Consider the following 19,151-nt stretch of genomic DNA (forward strand, 5'->3'; position numbering starts at 1 on the left):
TCTGTGGTGGCATGCTGGGAGTTGTGGTGTCTCAATGGGAGACACATGAAAGCATTGGAGGGGTCCACTAGAAAATCAGGGTCATGCTATGGGGAAATTGCCAGATAACCTGGCAACAGGTCAGCCCACCCAGCAGAAAGCCAGTACTGCCAGCACAGAAGCCAGGTAACTCTGTCTAGTTATGTCTAAGGGACACTGCCTATTTATATGATATGCTTCAATGTTTTATGTTTATCAATGGAGAGGGGGCTTCATCCAACATTTTGCTGGGCAGGCCTACTTAGACCGCTGTTAAGTTCATGTAAATTTGTCTCCACCCACGACTACACCTATATTCTGGTGCATGACCACACCCATTTTCTGGCTGGAGTGCACAAAAGTGCTCCGGATTTCATAGGATCCTAGCAATGCCCCCTGACATTTAGAAAACAAAAACATTTTTTTCACTAAAAAGATGGAGCTCAATCAACAAAGGTTGGGCATAGTGTTGGGCGAACAGTGTTCGCCACTGTTCGGGTTCTGCAGAACATCACCCTGTTCGGGTGATGTTCGAGTTCGGCCGAACATCTGATGGTGTTCGGCCAAACTGTTCGGCCATATGGCCGAACTAAGAGCGCATGGCCGAACGTTCCCCGAACGTTCGGCTAGCGCTGTGATTGGCCGAACGGGTCACGTGTAGTGTTGGGCGAACATCTAGATGTTCCGGTTCGGGCCGAACATGGCCGCGATGTTCGGGTGTTCGAGCCGAACTCCGAACATAATGGAAGTCAATGGGGACCCGAACTTTCATGCTTTGTAAAGCCTCCTTACATGCTACATACCCTAAATTTACAGGGTATGTGCACCTTGGGAGTGGGTACAAGAGGAAAAAAAATTAGCAAAAAGAGCTTATAGTTTTTGAGACAATCGATTTTAAAGTTTCAACGGGAAAACTGTCTTTTAAATGCGGGAAATGTCTGTTTTCTTTGCACAGGTAACATGCTTTTTGTCGGCATGCAGTCATAAATGTAATACAGATAAGAGGTTCCAGGAAAAGGGACCGGTAACGCTAACCCAGCAGCAGCACACGTGATGGAACAGGAGGAGAGCGGCGCAGGAGGAGAAGGCCACGCTTTGAGACACAACAACCCAGGCTTTGCATGAGGACAAGAAGCGTGCGGATAGCAATTTGCATTTTGTCGCCATGCAGTCATAAATGTAATACAGATGAGAGGTTCAATAAACAATAAACAGTAATTGGTGTTGTCCAGAATGCGCACAATGCGTGGGTCGCGTTCAATGCAGTCCTAGGCCGAAGAGGTCATAGCCTAGGGTCACAAAAACCTGTTTATTTGGGCAATTTCAATGGTGGCGAGTCTGACGTACATAAATCGCAGCAATGGCCGTTAGCAACGTCTGAATCTCACGAAATGTCTCATGCAGGTAGAAGACATATTGTTAGACTTGGATTCCAAAAATGGGGTCCCTACATCTCTGCAAACCAGAGTTACAGGGGTCCAAAATTGGTAAAATCCCCCATAGGCTTCCATTGCCTCCCTATTTCACTTTCCAAAATCTCACATCTTTTCAAAGGGCAATTGCTCAGCAGTGGCAAATGTTCTAGCATTGTAGGGACCCTTAGGGGGAATATGACTGGTGAGTTTCGGGCCCCTAGGCCAAAGAGGTCATAGCCTAGGGTCACAAAAACCTGTTTATTTGGGCTATTTCAATGGTGGCGAGTCTGACGTACATAAATCGCAGCAATGGCCGTTAGCAACATCTGAATCTCACGAAATGTCTCATGCAGGTAGAAGACATATTGTTAGACTTGGATTCCAAAGATGGGGTCTCTACATCTCTGCAAACCAGAGTTACAGGGCTCCAAAATTGGTAAAATCCCCCATAGGCTTTCATTGGGCCTACTATTTACCGTTCCAAAATCTCACACCATTTCAAAGGGCAATGGCTCAGCAGTGGCAAAACTCACCAGTCATGATCCCCCTAAGAGTCCCTACAATGCTAGAAAATTTGCCACTGCTGAGCAATTGCCCTTTGAAAAGATGTGAGATTTTGGAAAGTGAAATAGGGAGGCAATGAAAGCCTATGGGGGATTTTACCAAATTTGGAGCCCTGTAACTCTGGTTTGCAGAGATGTAGGGACCTCATCTTTGGAATCCAAGTCTAACAATATGTCTTCTACCTGCATGAGACATTTCGTGAAATTCAGACGTTGCTAACGGCCATGGCTGAGATTTATGTACGTCAGCATAACTACCATTGAAATAGCCCAAATAAACAGGTTTTTGTGACCCTAGGCTATGACCTCTTTAGCCTAGGGGCCCGAAACTCACCAGTCATGTTCCCCCTAAGGGTCCCTACAATGCTAGAAAATTTGCCACTGCTGAGCAATTGCCCTTTGAAAAGATGTGAGATTTTGGAACTGTAAATAGGAGGCCCAATAAAAGCCTATGGGGGATTTTACCAAATTTGGAGCCCTGTAACTCTGGTTTGCAGAGATGTAGGGAACCCATCTTTGGAGCCCAAGTCTAACAATATGTCTTCTACCTGCATGAGACATTTCGTGAGATTCAGATGTTGCTAACGGCCATTGCTGCGATTTATGTACGTCAGACTCGCCACCATTGAAATTGCCCAAATAAACAGGTTTTTGTGACCCTAGGCTATGACCTCTTCGGCCTAGGACTGCATTGAACGCGACCCACGCATTGTGTGCATTCTGGACAACACCAATTACTGTTTATTGTTTATTGAACCTCTCATCTGTATTACATTTATGACTGCATGGCGACAAAATGCAAATTGCTATCCGCACGCTTTTTGTCCTCATGCAAAGCCTGGGTTGTTGTGTCTCAAAGCGTGGCCTTCTCCTCCTGCGCCGTCCTCCTCCTGTTCCATCACGTGTGCTGCTGCTGGTGCTGGGTTAGCGTTACCGGTCCCTTTTCCTGGAACCTCTTATCTGTAGTACATTTATGACTGCATGCCGACAAAAAGCATGTTACCTGTGCAAAGAAAACAGACATTTCCCGCATTTAAAAGACAGTTTTCCCTTTGAAACTTTAAAATCGATTTTCTCAAAAACTATAAGCTCTTTTTGCTAAATTTTTTTCCCTCTTGTACCCACTCCCAAGGTGCACATACCCTGTAAATTTGGGGTATGTAGCATGTAAGGAGGCTTTACAAAGCACGAAAGTTCGGGTCCCCATTGACTTCCATTATGTTCGGAGTTCGGCTCGAACACCCGAACATCGCGGCCATGTTCGGCCTGTTCGGCCCGAACCCGAACATCTAGATGTTCGCCCAACACTAGTTGGGTACACACAAGCTTCAATGGATTCTACAAATCTTTATTGCTCCAGACACATACATTCTTGGCAGGCCTGTCTTTTAGCAACTTCGGTGACTACAAAGGAGCTGCATCAAAAAATCCACATCTTTCATAACTTCATTGTGCTAAGGTTTTGGAACAGTGATGAGCAAAAATGCCACAATTCTTTTCACATTAATTTTCGCAAAAATAATGTTAAATTGGATTTTTGAGCGAAAATGCCATCCAAATGAAGTTTTGTTATTTTTTGCTTTTTTCGCAAACTTTTGCCGTAAAAATATCACATTTTCAGAATAAAAATTTGCATGGTAAAAATATAGATTTTTCATGTTTTTGCGAAAAAATGTGAAAATACAAGTTACTTTCGCCCCCAAAAATTCTCAAAATCGAAAATAGCATTTTGAGTTTAGTGAAAATTTGTAAGCAACAATATTTTGGAATGCTAAGTTAGTCCGTATGGATTCCACTGAAATCCTGATTACTAACAGTCCAAAAAGCAGACTTATATAGCCAAGTACTTTAAAAGAATTGTTCCTTGGAATGCAGTAAAGCAGAAGACTAGTAGTCATCTTAAGCATCTGAGAAAATGGCAGAACTAGAAGAGTGTAACTGTCCCATTAGTATGTCAATATCAGCTTCAACCAATAAATTTGATGCAAAATGTATTTATTAATGAAGAAAGTTAGGCTTGGCCCCTCAGGGTAATAAAAGAATGGCACCACCTTTTAAAGCAAGCCGGAACTGAAAATTAAAAGTCAAAATAAACATACACACGTCATACTTACCTCCTGTGTAGTGTACTCCTCAATCTCTCCTCTTCTGCGTCCTGTTTGTCCGCTGTGATCAATGGAATTCTCTGTCCTCAATTTTAAAAATGGCCCTATAACAGCTTCTTGGTCAGCACACTGTAAAATGGTAATATAGCCCATTTGTGCTATAAGGAAACAGAGACATTATCTTGCACATCAGTTGTTCTTTCAGTTATAACTGACAGCAACTAATATATTTTAGTTCTGTCAATATCTTGTCAGAACTGGAAGGAATCATTGTAAGAAGAAAATTGTGAGCTACTGAGAGGAATTTACAGCAGGTTAAGTATGTAATATTCATTTGCAGGTACTGTCACACGCCCCCCGGTGGCCAGACCACACAACGCCTTCCAATCGGTTCCAGCACACAGACCATGCAATCTGTGGTCGCAATCGGTGCGCAGAAATCACTGGAATTTTGGTGGCAGACAGGCTAAAAAGGAGCATGTGAGTAACAGTAACACAAATTACACACTATTTCAGGGTATAAAACTGCCACCACTTCTGCAGAAGGGCAGAAGACCTAACCTCACTGATACTAATACCTGCAAATAAAACAGTTAAAACACACTCTATTTTATCTAGCTATCAACAGTAGTAGCAGCTCTTCGGAACGCTAGGATTCTGAATAGCAGGGGTAACTGAACAAATAAATGACTTTTAGATGTCTTTTATTATAAATACAATATAAATAATTAATATATACAGAAAATCATTAAAATCAATAATTATAGAGACAATAGTAGTGCAGTATAAAAATAAAAGTAAGGGAAGAAATAAACGGATAATTAAGCTGAGGTGAAAATGTCCTTCTGGGTATGCACATTAAGTTCCTTTGTTTCCGGAGAAAAGTTCAAACAAATATGGCCGCTGCTCAGTTCTCAGAGCAACAGCATGCCTTTGTGATGATGGAATTTGGAGGACTCCCTGTCAAGATCTTTTGAGTGACCCACATTTTTGGGTGAGATCTCAGGTTCAGCCCAGGGGCTGGACAGGGGCAGTTACCCTTCTGGGTGGGACATTTTCCATTCACCCAATATGACATATTTCATAACTCAGCTTACGCGTCCCACACACACATAAAAACCACAGATTCATATTCTTTAGAATATGACAATTCTTAGGACATCAAACTTGATTAGGGTAACATGTTCAGGCATGAGGCAGCTGCATACCTCGGTAACTGGGTATGTCAGTGGCCCCAATTTAATATTAAAATATTCACCAGATCCGGACCAGCAGAATGATATAACTTTCATACCTCTCATATAAACGGTATTCCTTAAACAGGCTAAAATCATATACTACATTTATGCTGATGGCATGGCTCCACCGTGTCTGGAGCCCTGCTGTGTGGAAAGCTTGCTTTTGCTGGAACCACCAAATGGTATCTTGTCAGCTCAGCAATTCACACCTGGATGTGATTGGTTCCTTGAAGAAACGTCTTTTGACCAAGTTAATTGAACGAACATTGGGACAGTCAGAGACAAAAGGGGACTTCATGAAAAGAGCTCCATCAGCTACAAAGAAAAACAGAGACCCCCAGGCTTGACTGCAAGGACCTACACATCCAATTATGATCTGGCACGTCCACGACAATCAGTGCAAAACACAGATTGCGATAGCGTTTTCTTTTCTCACGGCTCTTCCGTGACAGGCACATCATGTGTTTATTTTATATTTTGCTCAGTTCAGGTTCAGTTTAACACTACTCATAACTAGAGATGTCGCGAACCTCCGATTTTCGGTTCGCGAACTTCCGCGGAAGGTTCGGTGCGCGGAAAAGTTCGCGAACCGCAATAGACTTCAATGGGGAGGCGAACTTTGAAAAATAGAAAAAATTATGCTGGCCACAAAAGTGATGGAAAAGATTTTTCAAGGGGTCTAACACCTGGAGGGGGGCATAACGGAGTGGGATACATGCCAAAAGTCCCGAGGAAAAATCTGGATGTGACGCAAAGCAGCGTTTTAAGGGCAGAAATCACATTGAATGCTAAATTGCAGGCCTAACGTGCTTTCAAACATCTTGCATGTGTATACATCAATCAGGGAGTGTAATAAGAGTACTGTTTCACACTGACACACCAAACTCACTGTGTAACGCACCGCAAACAGCTGTTTAGTGACGGCCATGCTGGACTACTGCGCAACATGGCGAGATTGCTCTTCCTCACTCAGTGATGTCAGGTAATGTGTGACTTCCTTCTCAACTTTCCATGGCATTGTTAAAAAGCTTATGTTTTGTTTTTAAATTACATTTTCTACTTGCTGTGTACTTGTTCAGTACCGCTACAATGAGAATCCTGTGGAGGCGGGCAAGTCTGCCATTGTGACCCCGGGTAATGGCCAGGGAATGAGGGGTTTGAATCCGGTGTGGAGCCTGAGCAACGGCTACCACTACACATCCAAGGAGGGCAGCGGGCAGGCATGCACGCCCGCCCCGAGGTAGTGACCAAAAATAACAATACAGGAGGCGGACTTTCGAGGCCCTGCTGTGTATTTGAAATGAATGTACTTTAAATCCTTGAACGAGAACCAGTTATGGCGGGCAAAGATGACACCACATTCCTTTCACGAGAATCATATGGAGGCGGGCAAGTCTGCCATTTGTGACCCCGGGTACTTGCCAGGGAATGAGGGATGGAATCCGGTGTGGAGCCTGAGAAACGGCTACCACTACACATCCAAGGAGGGCATGCACGCCCGCCCCGAGGTAGTGACCAAAAATAACAATACAGGAGGCGGACTTTCGAGGCCCTGCTGTGTATTTGAAATGAATTAACTTTAAATCCTTTAACGGGAATCCGTTATGGAGGGCAAGTCTGCCATTGTCACCGCGGGGAATGAAGGTTGGATTCCGGCCCGAAGTGGGAGCCTGCTGAGACCCATGCTGTAGCTGCCCTGACCGTGCTTTGCAGACCAGGCATCTGTGGTCAGATAGACCCTTGAGCCAGTGGAAGACAAACCAAGTCGAAAGCATTTGCCAAGAATGTTTTACGGAGGGCAAGTTTTTTTGCCCTTTTTTTACATTGTTTGAAAATGATAGATGGTTGTATTTTTAAATAGTTTGAAAGTTTAGATGGTTGTATTTTTAAATTGTTTGAAAGTTTAGATGGTTGTATTTTTAAATTGTTTGAAAGTTTAGATAGTTGTATTTTTAAATTGTTTAAGTGTAGCCATTCTTCCTCCCCCCAGCCACGAACATTCCCATGGGAACGTGGAGCAGCAGAAGCCCCCTGTGACGGCTGCCGCGGTTGTTCTCCGCGGCTTGTCTTTTGAGGGGTGCTGCTTTTCCTCAGGTGTTCTTGCCATAGCTGTTTGTGCCTTCTCTCCAGGTGCCTTCGTAAAGCACTTGTCCCTACGTGACAGTTGGCCTTTCCACGGCTCAATTTTTGCTGGCAGAGACACTAGATGGCTTTGCTCCGATCTGAGACACACACGTTAAAAAATTTCCAAACCGCTGAGCCCCCCTGAGGTGATGGCGCTACGGTGGCATCAGCAGCTGACGTTGAAGGGCATGTTGGCTGTCTGGCCATAGCGGGCGATACATGGCGCCGGACACTGCCCCCAGCTGTTTCTGAGGACGAGCTCCCTCTGCTTCTATCATGGAGTCGTCTCCTCCTAGTCCTCTCTGACTCCTCCTCTGAACTGTCCCCCTGGTCATCTCCTCTACCGGGAACATATGTGGTATCCGTATAATCGTCATCATAATCCTCCTGGCCAGCTGAACTTTCCTCAGACACCTCCTCAACTGCACCAACTTCAGGTGTTTCATCAGCCCCCTCCACACACGTTACGTCCATACTATCGCCACCTAACTCAGACGTAGGAGGTGGTGTACCTGCTCCTTCTTCTTGTTGTTGCAGTAGTGGCTGAGAATCGGTGATTTCACCACCACCACCACCAAATAACTCCTGCGAAGTGTCAAATGCAGCGGATGTGGTGCTTGTTGTAGCGCTGGTGGCTGCGGGAGATGAGGTGTTCTGTGTTAAATACTCAATCACCTCCTCACGATTTTGGGAAGTGATGGCACGTGCCTTCTTCTGAGCACTGTATTTTGGGGCAGGTCCGCACGAAATCACAGCAACACCACCTCGCACAGACCTGCCGGTGCCTGGTGGCCTTCCTCTTTGTCTGCCTCTACCTCTTCCTCTACCTGGTTTGTCCATTTTGTCCATCTCGGGGGGATGCTAGGTATATGCAGTGAGCTGGGTTCACTGAACAGTAAAGGTACTAGGATGCAGTGAGGTGGGTTCACTCAACACAACAGGTAGTAGGTATATGCAGTGAGCTGGGTTCACTCAACACAAAGCTAGGTATATGCAGTGATGAGGTGGGTTAAGTAAACACAACAAGTAGTAGGTGTATGCAGTGAGCTGGGTTCACTCAACACAACAGGTAGTAGGTATATGCAGTGAGCTGGGTTCACTCAACACTACAGGTAGTTATGTACAGTGATGAGGTGGGTTAAGTAAACACAACAGGTAGTAGTAGGATGCAGTGAGCTGGGTTCACTCAACACAACGGGTAGTAGGTATATGCAGTGAGCTGGGTTCACTCAACACAACAGGTAGTAGGTATATGCAGTGAGCTGGGTTCACTCAACACTACAGGTAGTTATGTGCAGTGATGAGGTGGGTTAAGTAAACACAACAGGTAGTAGGTGTATGCAGTGAGCTGGGTTCACTCAACACAACAGGTAGTAGGTATATGCAGTGAGCTGGGTTCACTCAACACTACAGGTAGTTATGTGCAGTGATGAGGTGGGTTAAGTAAACACAACAGGTAGTAGGTGTATGCAGTGAGCTGGGTTCACTCAACACAGCAGGTAGTTGGTATATGCAGTGAGCTGGGTTCACTCAACACTACAGGTAGTTATGTGCAGTGATGAGGTGGGTTAAGTAAACACAACAGGTAGTAGGTATATGCAGTGAGCTGGGTTCACTCAACACTACAGGTAGTTATGTGCAGTGATGAGGTGGGTTAAGTAAACACAACAGGTAGTAGGTATATGCAGTGAGCTGGGTTCACTCAACACTACAGGTAGTTATGTGCAGTGATGAGGTGGGTTAAGTAAACACAACAGGTAGTAGTAGGATGCAGTGAGCTGGGTTCACTCAACACAACAGGTAGTAGGTATATGCAGTGAGCTGGGTTCACTCAACACTACAGGTAGTTATGTGCAGTGATGAGGTGGGTTAAGTAAACACAACAGGTAGTAGGTATATGCAGTGAGCTGGGTTCACTCAACACTACAGGTAGTTATGTGCAGTGATGAGGTGGGTTAAGTAAACACAACAGGTAGTAGTAGGATGCAGTGAGCTGGGTTCACTCAACACTACAGGTAGTTATGTGCAGTGATGAGGTGGGTTAAGTAAACACAACAGGTAGTAGGTATATGCAGTGAGCTGGGTTCACTCAACACTACAGGTAGTTATGTGCAGTGATGAGGTGGGTTAAGTAAACACAACAGGTAGTAGGTGTATGCAGTGAGCTGGGTTCACTCAACACTACAGGTAGTTATGTGCAGTGATGAGGTGGGTTAAGTAAACACAACAGGTAGTAGTAGGATGCAGTGAGCTGGGTTCACTCAACACAAAGCTAGGTATATGCAGTGATGAGGTGGGTTAAGTAAACACAACAGGTAGTAGGTATATGCAGTGAGCTGGGTTCACTCAACACTACAGGTAGTTATGTGCAGTGATGAGGTGGGTTAAGTAAACACAACAGGTAGTAGTAGGATGCAGTGAGCTGGGTTCACTCAACACAACAGGTAGTAGGTATATGCAGTGAGCTGGGTTCACTCAACACTACAGGTAGTTATGTGCAGTGATGAGGTGGGTTAAGTAAACACAACAGGTAGTAGTAGGTGTATGCAGTGAGCTGGGTTCACTCAACACAAAGCTAGGTATATGCAGTGATGAGGTGGGTTAAGTAAACACAACAGGTACTGGGTAGTTAGATGCAGTGAGCTGGGTTCACTCAACACAAAGCTAGGTATATGCAGTGATGAGGTGGGTTAAGTAAACACAACAGGTACTGGGGTATATGCAGTACTGGGTAGTACAATGTGCAGCTCCCTGTCACACACACAGGCAGTCAGTCACTGAATGTGCTGGGTTGCTGGCAGTGGCACACACACTATCAATTAGCAAGGCTGTGCATGCAACAAAAGTGTCAGTTTGACACACAGTAAAAAAAAAAAAAGTACAGGATGAGCTCTGACAAAAGCTCGGGTGCTATAAAGCAATAACAATCAGCCAGGAGCAAACTAAGCAGCCAAGAACCTAACTAATCTGTCCCTAGAAGAACAAGTCTGCAGCAGCTGTCCCTTTCCTCTCACTAGCAGGCACACGAGTGAGTGTAATGGCCGCTGGAGCCTGCCTTACATAAGGGGGGGGGGGGGGGGGCTCCAGGGCTTAGTGTAGCCTGAATAGCTACAATGTGCCTGCTGACTGTGATGCAGAGGGTCAAAGTTGACCCTCATAGTGCATTATGGGGCGAATCGAACTTCCGGAAAAGTTTGCCTGGCGCAGGCGAACGCGAACCACCAATGTTCGCCTGGAACCGTTCGCCGGCGAACCGTTTGCTACACCTCTACTCATAACTTTCTAGAGCCATGGTAATTATTTCGAGCCTATGAAAGCGGTGTAAGGCTCTTGTGTGACTAGATTTGGTCAAAAAAGCAGCATAATTGCATTTATTGCAAACAAAACCTATGTAGCAAAGACTGGGTTCCCTACGCCTGTTATGTGACAGCCTTGGCTGGAATATTCCACTTGTATTGAATGTCCTTTACCTGAACTTCTTAGAAGGTATGGTTCAAACGTGGGAGATAGATGACTCATAGGCAATGAGTGATTAATTTTACTGTTCCTGTTATTTGATACAATATTTTGGGCCTGAAGCACTAATTACCAAAAATATTGCCATGCAGAGACAGCACCTGGTAATATGACTGTTACTACCGCCAGCAGTGTCCTGCCAGTTACACTAAAAGCTTGGTACATAGCTACAGTAACGCGTGTATTGCACATTACCATAGCAACGCTCATGTGACTTGAGTACTGTGTGCGAGTCAAGCTAATAGCGTAACTGGCAGCATGTTCGTGTGTGTGTGTTTTCAAATCTTTGCTCTTAGTATAGTGTTTTATTATTATTATTTTTTTTTAGTTTTTTATTATTTCTTTACATTATTTATTTATTCAAGTATTTATATTTATATTTATAGTTAGTGCCAACATATTACGCAGCGCTGTACAGAGTTTATTGTCTTAGCACTAACTGTCCCTCAGAGGGGCTCACAATCTAGTTCAGGGGTAGGGAACCTTGGCTCTCCAGCTGTGATAAAACTACAAATCCCAGCATGCTTTTGCCTTTATTAATCATGAGTGTGGCTGTCAGACTCCTGCAATGCATTGTGGGACTTGTAGTTCCTTAACAGCTGGAGAGCCAACGTTCCCTACCCCTGATCTAATCCATACCATAGTCATATGTATGTATGATAGTCTAGGGCCAATTTAGGGGAAGCCAATTAACTTATCTGTATGTTTTTGGGATGTGGGAGGAAACCGGAATGCCTGGAGAAAACCCACGCAGACACGAGGAGAACATACAAGCTCCTTGCAGATGTTGACCTGGCTGGGATTCGAACCGGGGACCCAGCATTGCAAGGCAAGAGCGCTAACCACTATGCCACCGTGCTGCCCTATTCACAGATGAATCATACCCCATCTTCATTTCTCTTTTGTCCATTTAGCTACTGCTTTTAAATGTTGTATGATGTAGTCACCACCATGCTTCACAGTGGGGCGTCTTTAACAATAGTAATACAACTAAAATGGTTGACCATTTGCCTTGGTCCCTCCTGCAGTATAATCATTTCAAATTGCTCGCAATACAATCACCCCCACAAAATCAATAGTATTTATTAAAGGGACACCGAAGAGAAAAAAATGATATAATGACCTGTATGTGTAGTACAGATAAGGAATAGAACATTAGTAGCAGAGAAAATAGTCTCATATTTTTATGTTCAGTTCTATAGCTTTTTTTTTTATAACATTGCATCATACTGTCACAGTTGCACAGTTGTTTTTTTAAGCTATAAAACAAAGCAGAGATAATGACCCTTTGAACTTTCCTGCAGTAAAAGCTTATCTCCAGCTGTCTCTCACCATTTCTTAGCTGTTTAGGTGCTTCAGAAAACAGGACTGTTTTGCACCCAGTGGGTCGAATAGCTGAGAGAAGCTCTTTTGCATATATATCAACTGAAGTTTTTTTTAACTCATCCTCTACTAGGAATAACATGAGACTTTTACACCTATTCTACTAATGTTCTATTTCTTTAGCTGTACCACATAGAGATGAGCGTAATGACGTAATTACGATTTCGCGAAATTTCGCGTAATTAGTGTAATTACGATTATGGCCGTAAGTACATAATCGTAATGAAGAAGGATTTCGCGAAATTTCGCGTAAGCGTAATTTTTCGCGTAATTTTCGCATTACAGTGGGTATTACGAAATTAATGCGTATGGTCATGCTCCCAAGCGGAAAAGTTGACGCATGGATCAATGTTAGGTAGCCGCCGACTTTAAGGGTTAATAGCAAAGCCCCCTTAAATGCTAAGAGCCTCAAATTTGGAGAATATATTAAGGAGATCAGGAGGAATAAGAGGAAATTTTTTTTTTCAAAAAGACCTTATAGTTTTTGAGAAAATCGATGTTAAAGTTTCAAAGTAAAAATGTATACATTTAAAAACCCGCCGACTTTAACGGTTAATAGCAAAGCCTGCTTAAAGTATAGGAACACCAAATTCCTAGGGTATATTAAGGGGATCAGTGGGAATAAGAGGAAAAAAAAATTTCAAAAAGACCTTATAGTTTTTGAGAAAATCGATTTTTAAGTTTCAAAGGCAAAAATGTCTTTTAAATGCGGAAAATGTCAGTTTTTTTTGCACAGGTAACAATAGTGTATTATTTTCATAGATTCCCCCAAGTGGGAAGAGTTTTACTTACTTCGTTCTGAGTGTGGGAAATATAAAAAAAAAACGACGTGCGGTCCCCCCTCCCAGACCTCTTTAACCCCTTGTCCCCATGCAGGCTGGGATAGCCAGAATGCGGAGCACCGGCCGCGTGGGGCTCCGCACCCTGACTATACCAGCCCGCATGGTCCATGGATTGGGGGGTCTCGGAAGGGGAGGGGCAGCCAAGCTTTCCCCTCCCCCTCCGAGCCCTTGTCTAATCCAAGGACAAGGGGCTCTTCTCCACCTCCGATGGGCGGTGGAGGTGGAGGCCGCGATTTCCTGGGGGGGGGTTCATGGTAGTATCTGGGAGTCCCCTTTAAAAAGGGGTCCCCCAGATGCCCACCCCCCCCCCCCTCCCAGGAGAAATGAGTATAGAGGTACTTGTACCCCTTACCCATTTCCTTTAAGAGTTAAAAGTAAATAAACACACAAACACTTAGAAAAAGTATTTTAATTGAACAAAAAACATAACCACGAAAAAAGTCCTTTGATATTCTTAATTAACCAATAATACTTACCTGTCCCTTTAAATAAATGATCCCACGCAATATCCTCGGTAACAACTTTGTTACATTGTAACTACGCCGCACCCGACGCCACTCGCCGCTCAGCCGCCGCATACGCGTCCGTGCAGGACGCTAAGTCCCCGCTGGCCCCCGCTGTCCACCCCGCCCACATCTGTCACCCACATGTGGGTGACATGTGGGTGACATGTGGGAGAGGCGGGGAGGGCAGCGAAGCCGGCGGGGACTTAGCGTCCTGCACGGACCCGACAGAGCTCTGAGCTATATAGCTCAGAGCTCTCTAAGCATCTTTGTATTTGGGCTCCAAGGAGCCCCATTGGTCCTTAGCAGACCAATGGGGTTCCTTCTGATTTGAAGGAACCCCATTGGTCTGCTAAGGACCAATGGGGCTCCTTGGAGCCCAAATACAAAGATGCTTAGAGAGCTCTGAGCTGTATAGCTCAGAGCTCTGTCGGGTCTGTGCGGCGGCTGAGCGGCGAGTGACGTCGGGTGCGGCGTAGTTACAATGTAACAAAGTTGTTACATTGTAATAACTTTGTTACATTGTAACTGATAGAACATTTCCGAGGATATTGCGTGGGATCATTTATTTAAAGGGACAGGTAAGTATTAATGGTTAATTAAGAATATTAAAGGACTTTTTTCGTGGTTATGTTTTTTGTTCAATTAAAATACTTTTTCTAAGTGTTTGTGTGTTTATTTACTTTTAACTCTTAAAGGAAATGGGTAAGGGGTACAAGTACCTCTATACTCATTTCTCCTGGGGGGGGGGGGTGGGCATCTGGGGGACCCCTTTTTAAAGGGGACTCCCAGATTCCACCATGAAACCCCCCCCCCCCCAGGAAATCGCGGCCTCCACCTCCACCGCCCATCGGAGGTGGAGAAGAGCCCCTTGTCCTTGGATTGGACAAGGGCTCGGAGGGGGAGGGGAAAGCTTGGCTGCCCCTCCCCTTCCGAGACCCCCCAATCCATGGACCATGCGGGCTGGTGTAGTCAGGGTGCGGAGCCCCACCCGGCCGGTGCTCCGCATTCTGGCTATCCCAGCCTGCATGGGGGACAAGGGGTTAAAGAGGTCTGGGAGGGGGGACCCCACGTCGTTTTTTTTTTATATTTCCCACACTCAGAACGAAGTAAGTAAAACTCTTCCCACTTGGGGGAATCTATGAAAATAATACACTATTGTTACCTGTGCAAAAAAAACTGACATTTTCCGCATTTAAAAGACATTTTTGCCCTTGAAACTTAAAAATCGATTTTCTCAAAAACTATAAGGTCTTTTTAAAAAAAAAAATTTCCCTCTTATTCCCACTGATCCCCTTAATATACCCTAGGAATTTGGTGTTCCTAAACCTTAAGCAGGCTTTGCTATTAACCGTTAAAGTCGGCGGGTTTTTAAATGTATACATTTTTACTTTGAAACTTTAACATCGATTTTCTCAAAAACTATAAGTTCTTTTTGAAAAAAAAAAATTTCCTCTTATTCCTCCTGATCTCCTTAATATATTCTCCAAATTTGAGGCTCTTAGCATTTAAGGGGGCTTTGCTATTAACCCTTAAAGTCGGCTGCTTTTTTTACATTATACGGAGCGTTACGGTTTAACGCGAAATTACGGTAGCGTTTAATGCGAAATTACGGCATGAACGAAACGCGAAATTACGCGTTGAAAATTACGCTTACGGTATTTTCAATTACGATTTTAATGGCAATTACGCTACGATATTTTCGCATCGTAATCGCAAATTTCGCATGCGTAATTATAGTAATGCGAAATTACGAAAATTTCGGCTCAACTCTAGTACCACACATACAATTCACTATCTCATTGGTTTATTTTCACTTTTGCTTTAAATATAAGTTGGTATAGCGCTTGTTCTAGGCACAGACACCAAGCTCCTTAGCATTTGTACACATTTACATCAGCCTTTTGTTTCTCTTTACTTGGAAAGTCATTAGGTCAGTTCTATGCTAGTTCAGAAAGCCTTTGCTGATGTATAACCATTAGCTATCTATGCAGGCTGCGCTGCAGCATACACAGCAGATTGCCTGCAGTCTAGATAATAAGCTTTTGCTGCAAATATTTGGACTTCATGAGTGAATACATGATAGGGAAGGTAGGTTGTGGATAAAGTCATTTACTGGTTGAGTTGAATTCGCTGAAAATTCCTTTCATTTTCCACTGAATGTGTTGCAGGGCCGTTTCGGGCCATTTTGGAGCCCCAGGCAAACAACTTTTTCCATCCCTCCAATGCTTTCTTGAGTGGTACTTTTTTCTAAGAATTTTATTTTGTATGCATTTAAAGAAAGGATAAGAAGAAAAACAAAAAGGAAAGCAAACATTAATTCTTAGTTTTAAGTCATTATAGTTTTAAAATAAAATGTGCTATCGTAGAGAAAACCCACATATTTTATTTGTCCATTTGTCCTGGTTATTGCAACATTTAAATTATGTCCCTAGTACAATGTATGGCGATAATATTTTTATTTGACAATAAAGGTGTATTTTTTTGTTTAGTGTTTTTTTATACTATATCAATAACTACAAGCCTTTATTTGCAAAAATAACAGTAATATACCCTCATGACATACATATTGATCTCACTGATGCTGGTTTTCATTCATTATAGCAACGGTGATCGGCTTTGGGAACAGCTGCTCCTATTCACAGATCACGAATTGTCGGGATGGCAAAACGAACAGGAGCGCACCAGCGATCACAAGTGGAGATGTAAATAAGCAGGTACGCATCTACACCCCTGGTGCACAAGTTAAGTTTAAAGGGGCATAGATATGCGTAGCAGCGGTGGGGAAGGGGTTAAAACATTATACTGTTTATGTACAGCCTGCTTCTTTACAGGTCAAAATACTGTCCTGAAAATCCAGATTCGTTGAAACAATCAATACAGACCATATCTAAATCAATTCCAACTTAATTACAGTTTAATTAGCACATCAGGACACATTAGTAGCACCTGCCAAATCCTGGTAATGCTATTCAGGCCTTATTTGTTATGCTAATAAGCAGTGCCTAATAACTATCCCCCCTTTTCTTGAAGTGGACCTGAACTCAGAACTTCCTCTCTGCACTAAAAGATACACAACAGCATAATAACCTTAAAAAAAAAAACATTTCTTTGTTAGGGCTTGTTTCCACTGTTGCGACGCGATTTCGCCGGCATTCCGACGCTTGTAAAAACGCATGCGGATCCACATGCGTTTTTACCCGCGATTTCGCGTGCGATTTCGCATGGCAGGGTGCCATGCAAAATTAACCATGACACTGCCAGGGCAAAATAAAATTGAAAAAGGTGCGAAATCGCACGCGAAATCGCGGGTAAAAACGCATGTAACAAACGCATGCGTTTTTACTATTAAATACATTAGCGGCGATTCGCATGCATTCCACTCGCAGGCGAATTCGTTGGCTCTTTTGTGCGTTTTTTTACCGCTGAAAAAAACGCACCTCAACAACGCTACAGTGGAAACAGGCCCATCCACTTGCATTACATGTGCGAATCCGCATGCATTGGACGCATGCGGATTCGCGATAGTGGGAACGAGCCCTCACAGTTGATACACATCCTGCAATAAATCTGCAGTGTGTCTACTTCCCACGTTCATGGAAGCAGACATATTGTTAACATCCTGTGTTTACCAACTAGCCGCTCTGCTGTGGCAGCCAGCTGACACAGCTGAGGGATCAAATTACAAATTACAACTTTGGATTAATCACAGATGAGGGGGAATTAAAAAGGCTAAACTCTCTAAAAACATACATACAGGGCACATTTCTTTATGTTTCCCTTCTGTCCTTTGCAAGAGTTCAGGTCCATCTGACCTAAAGCTGACCACGCCTTGCACAAATAGGTAATATTACATTTTAGAATGAAATCTTTTTTTTCAATCATAAAAACAAATTTGGTTACTTCCAAGCTGAAGCCTCTCCTCGCAAACGCAATTACAGAAGATCATTGCATTTTTCAAGATGGTGGTAGTCTGTATTTGATGCAGCAATCCACTTATCAAAACATTTTAACAGTGGATGAGGTTTACGTTTAGCTAGGTGTATAAAAAGTTATTTTTTTATTCAATTCCTCTTTAATGGAACAAACAGCTGTGTAAACACAGTGTACAGAGAGCAGCTCTGCTGTGATCCCATCTGTAAATATCACCTCAGGCTTCTGCCTGGATTGCCTATGCCTAAAAACGACCATGATGTGTAGATGCAGAGCTATTTGATTTGATGCTGTGCCAGGTTTAAGAAACGCATTATATTACAATTTATTAGCTTTGCTACGCAATTCAGTTTTCAGCAGTGACTTTGGCATTTATACCCTTAAAGGACCACTAAAGCGAGAAGTACCGTATATTCCGGCGTATAAGAAGACTGGGCGTATAAGACGACCCCCCAACATCTCCAGATAAAATCTAGAGTTTGGGATATACTTGCTGTATAAGACTACCCCTTTTCCAACGCACACCAAATAAAAATTAAAAAACATCATATACTGGTGCTATGTATGAACAGATACTGGTGCTGTACTGTATGTGGTACACAGTATATAACAGTATTTAGGCGATTGATTGACTGGTTGGATTGGTCAACTTTCCCTCTCCCTAAGTGAATTGGTCAACTCTCTTTGTCTACCTGTTTATCAGAGAGATATGGAAGAATAGATCATGCTGTGCCCATAAAACATGCCTCTTTCACTCTTCTGGCCCGCCCATGTATCCTATGTACCTCCTTCTCTGCCTCTCAGATCTCGCACATGTGCGCCTGCGCCGCTTCACTACAGTCCTCAGCAGCGAGATCTGAGAGGCGGTAACAGGATAGGGTGTATCACCCGGCATCAATGACACCCAGCATATAAGATGACCCCTGACTTTTCAGAAGATTTTCAAGGGTTAAAAAGTAGTCTTATACGCCAGAATATACAATGGATGGTGCCATAATTATTTCTTTTTAAAGAACAACTGTTAGCCATACAATGCCTTGATAAAAATACACATACGCAAGTAGATAATTACTTGCTCTACTAACTTAACAGATGTATTGCGCTGTCCATGGTTTAATGCAGATTTTACAAGATTTGTAAAATCCAGTGAATTCTGTTCCTGGTAGGGGCCATCTTGGATCCATATGCTAAAGTATTCCCCCTTTCATCCTCTCTTCTCTCCGCACAATTGCAGAGCAGAGCGGGGAGGGATAAAGGCAGCGCAGACAGACTCACCTACTAATGGTTCCAAGTGCTGAAGTTCCCATCCATTATCTCTGCACTACCACCGGAGGCAGTGCAGAGAGTATAGATGGGAACTCCAGCGCGTGGAACCATAAGAAGGTGAGTGAGCTGCCTTTATCACTCCCCACTCTGCTTTGTAATAGTGCGGGGAGGAGAGGGGATGCCGAGGGGACATGCAGGGGGAGAAAGAGGCCACGGAGGACACAGGAGAGCAGAAAGAGATTGAT

General features: G+C 43.7%; 1 long non-coding RNA gene across 1 annotated transcript in view; it reads left to right on the top strand.

Annotated features, from left to right (window-relative positions):
* The first annotated feature begins 4,447 nt into the window (after positions 1–4,447).
* Positions 4,448–19,151, top strand: part of LOC137544946 (uncharacterized) — a 28,480-nt gene continuing 13,776 nt past the window's right edge. The window contains exons 1-2 of the long non-coding RNA XR_011025948.1: positions 4,448–4,581; positions 16,312–16,424. This is a non-coding gene — a long non-coding RNA (uncharacterized lncRNA). The remainder of the gene's footprint in view (positions 4,582–16,311; positions 16,425–19,151) is intronic.

Source organism: Hyperolius riggenbachi, chromosome 2, assembly GCF_040937935.1.
Source record: "Hyperolius riggenbachi isolate aHypRig1 chromosome 2, aHypRig1.pri, whole genome shotgun sequence".
Classification (NCBI taxonomy): Eukaryota; Metazoa; Chordata; class Amphibia; order Anura; family Hyperoliidae; genus Hyperolius; species Hyperolius riggenbachi.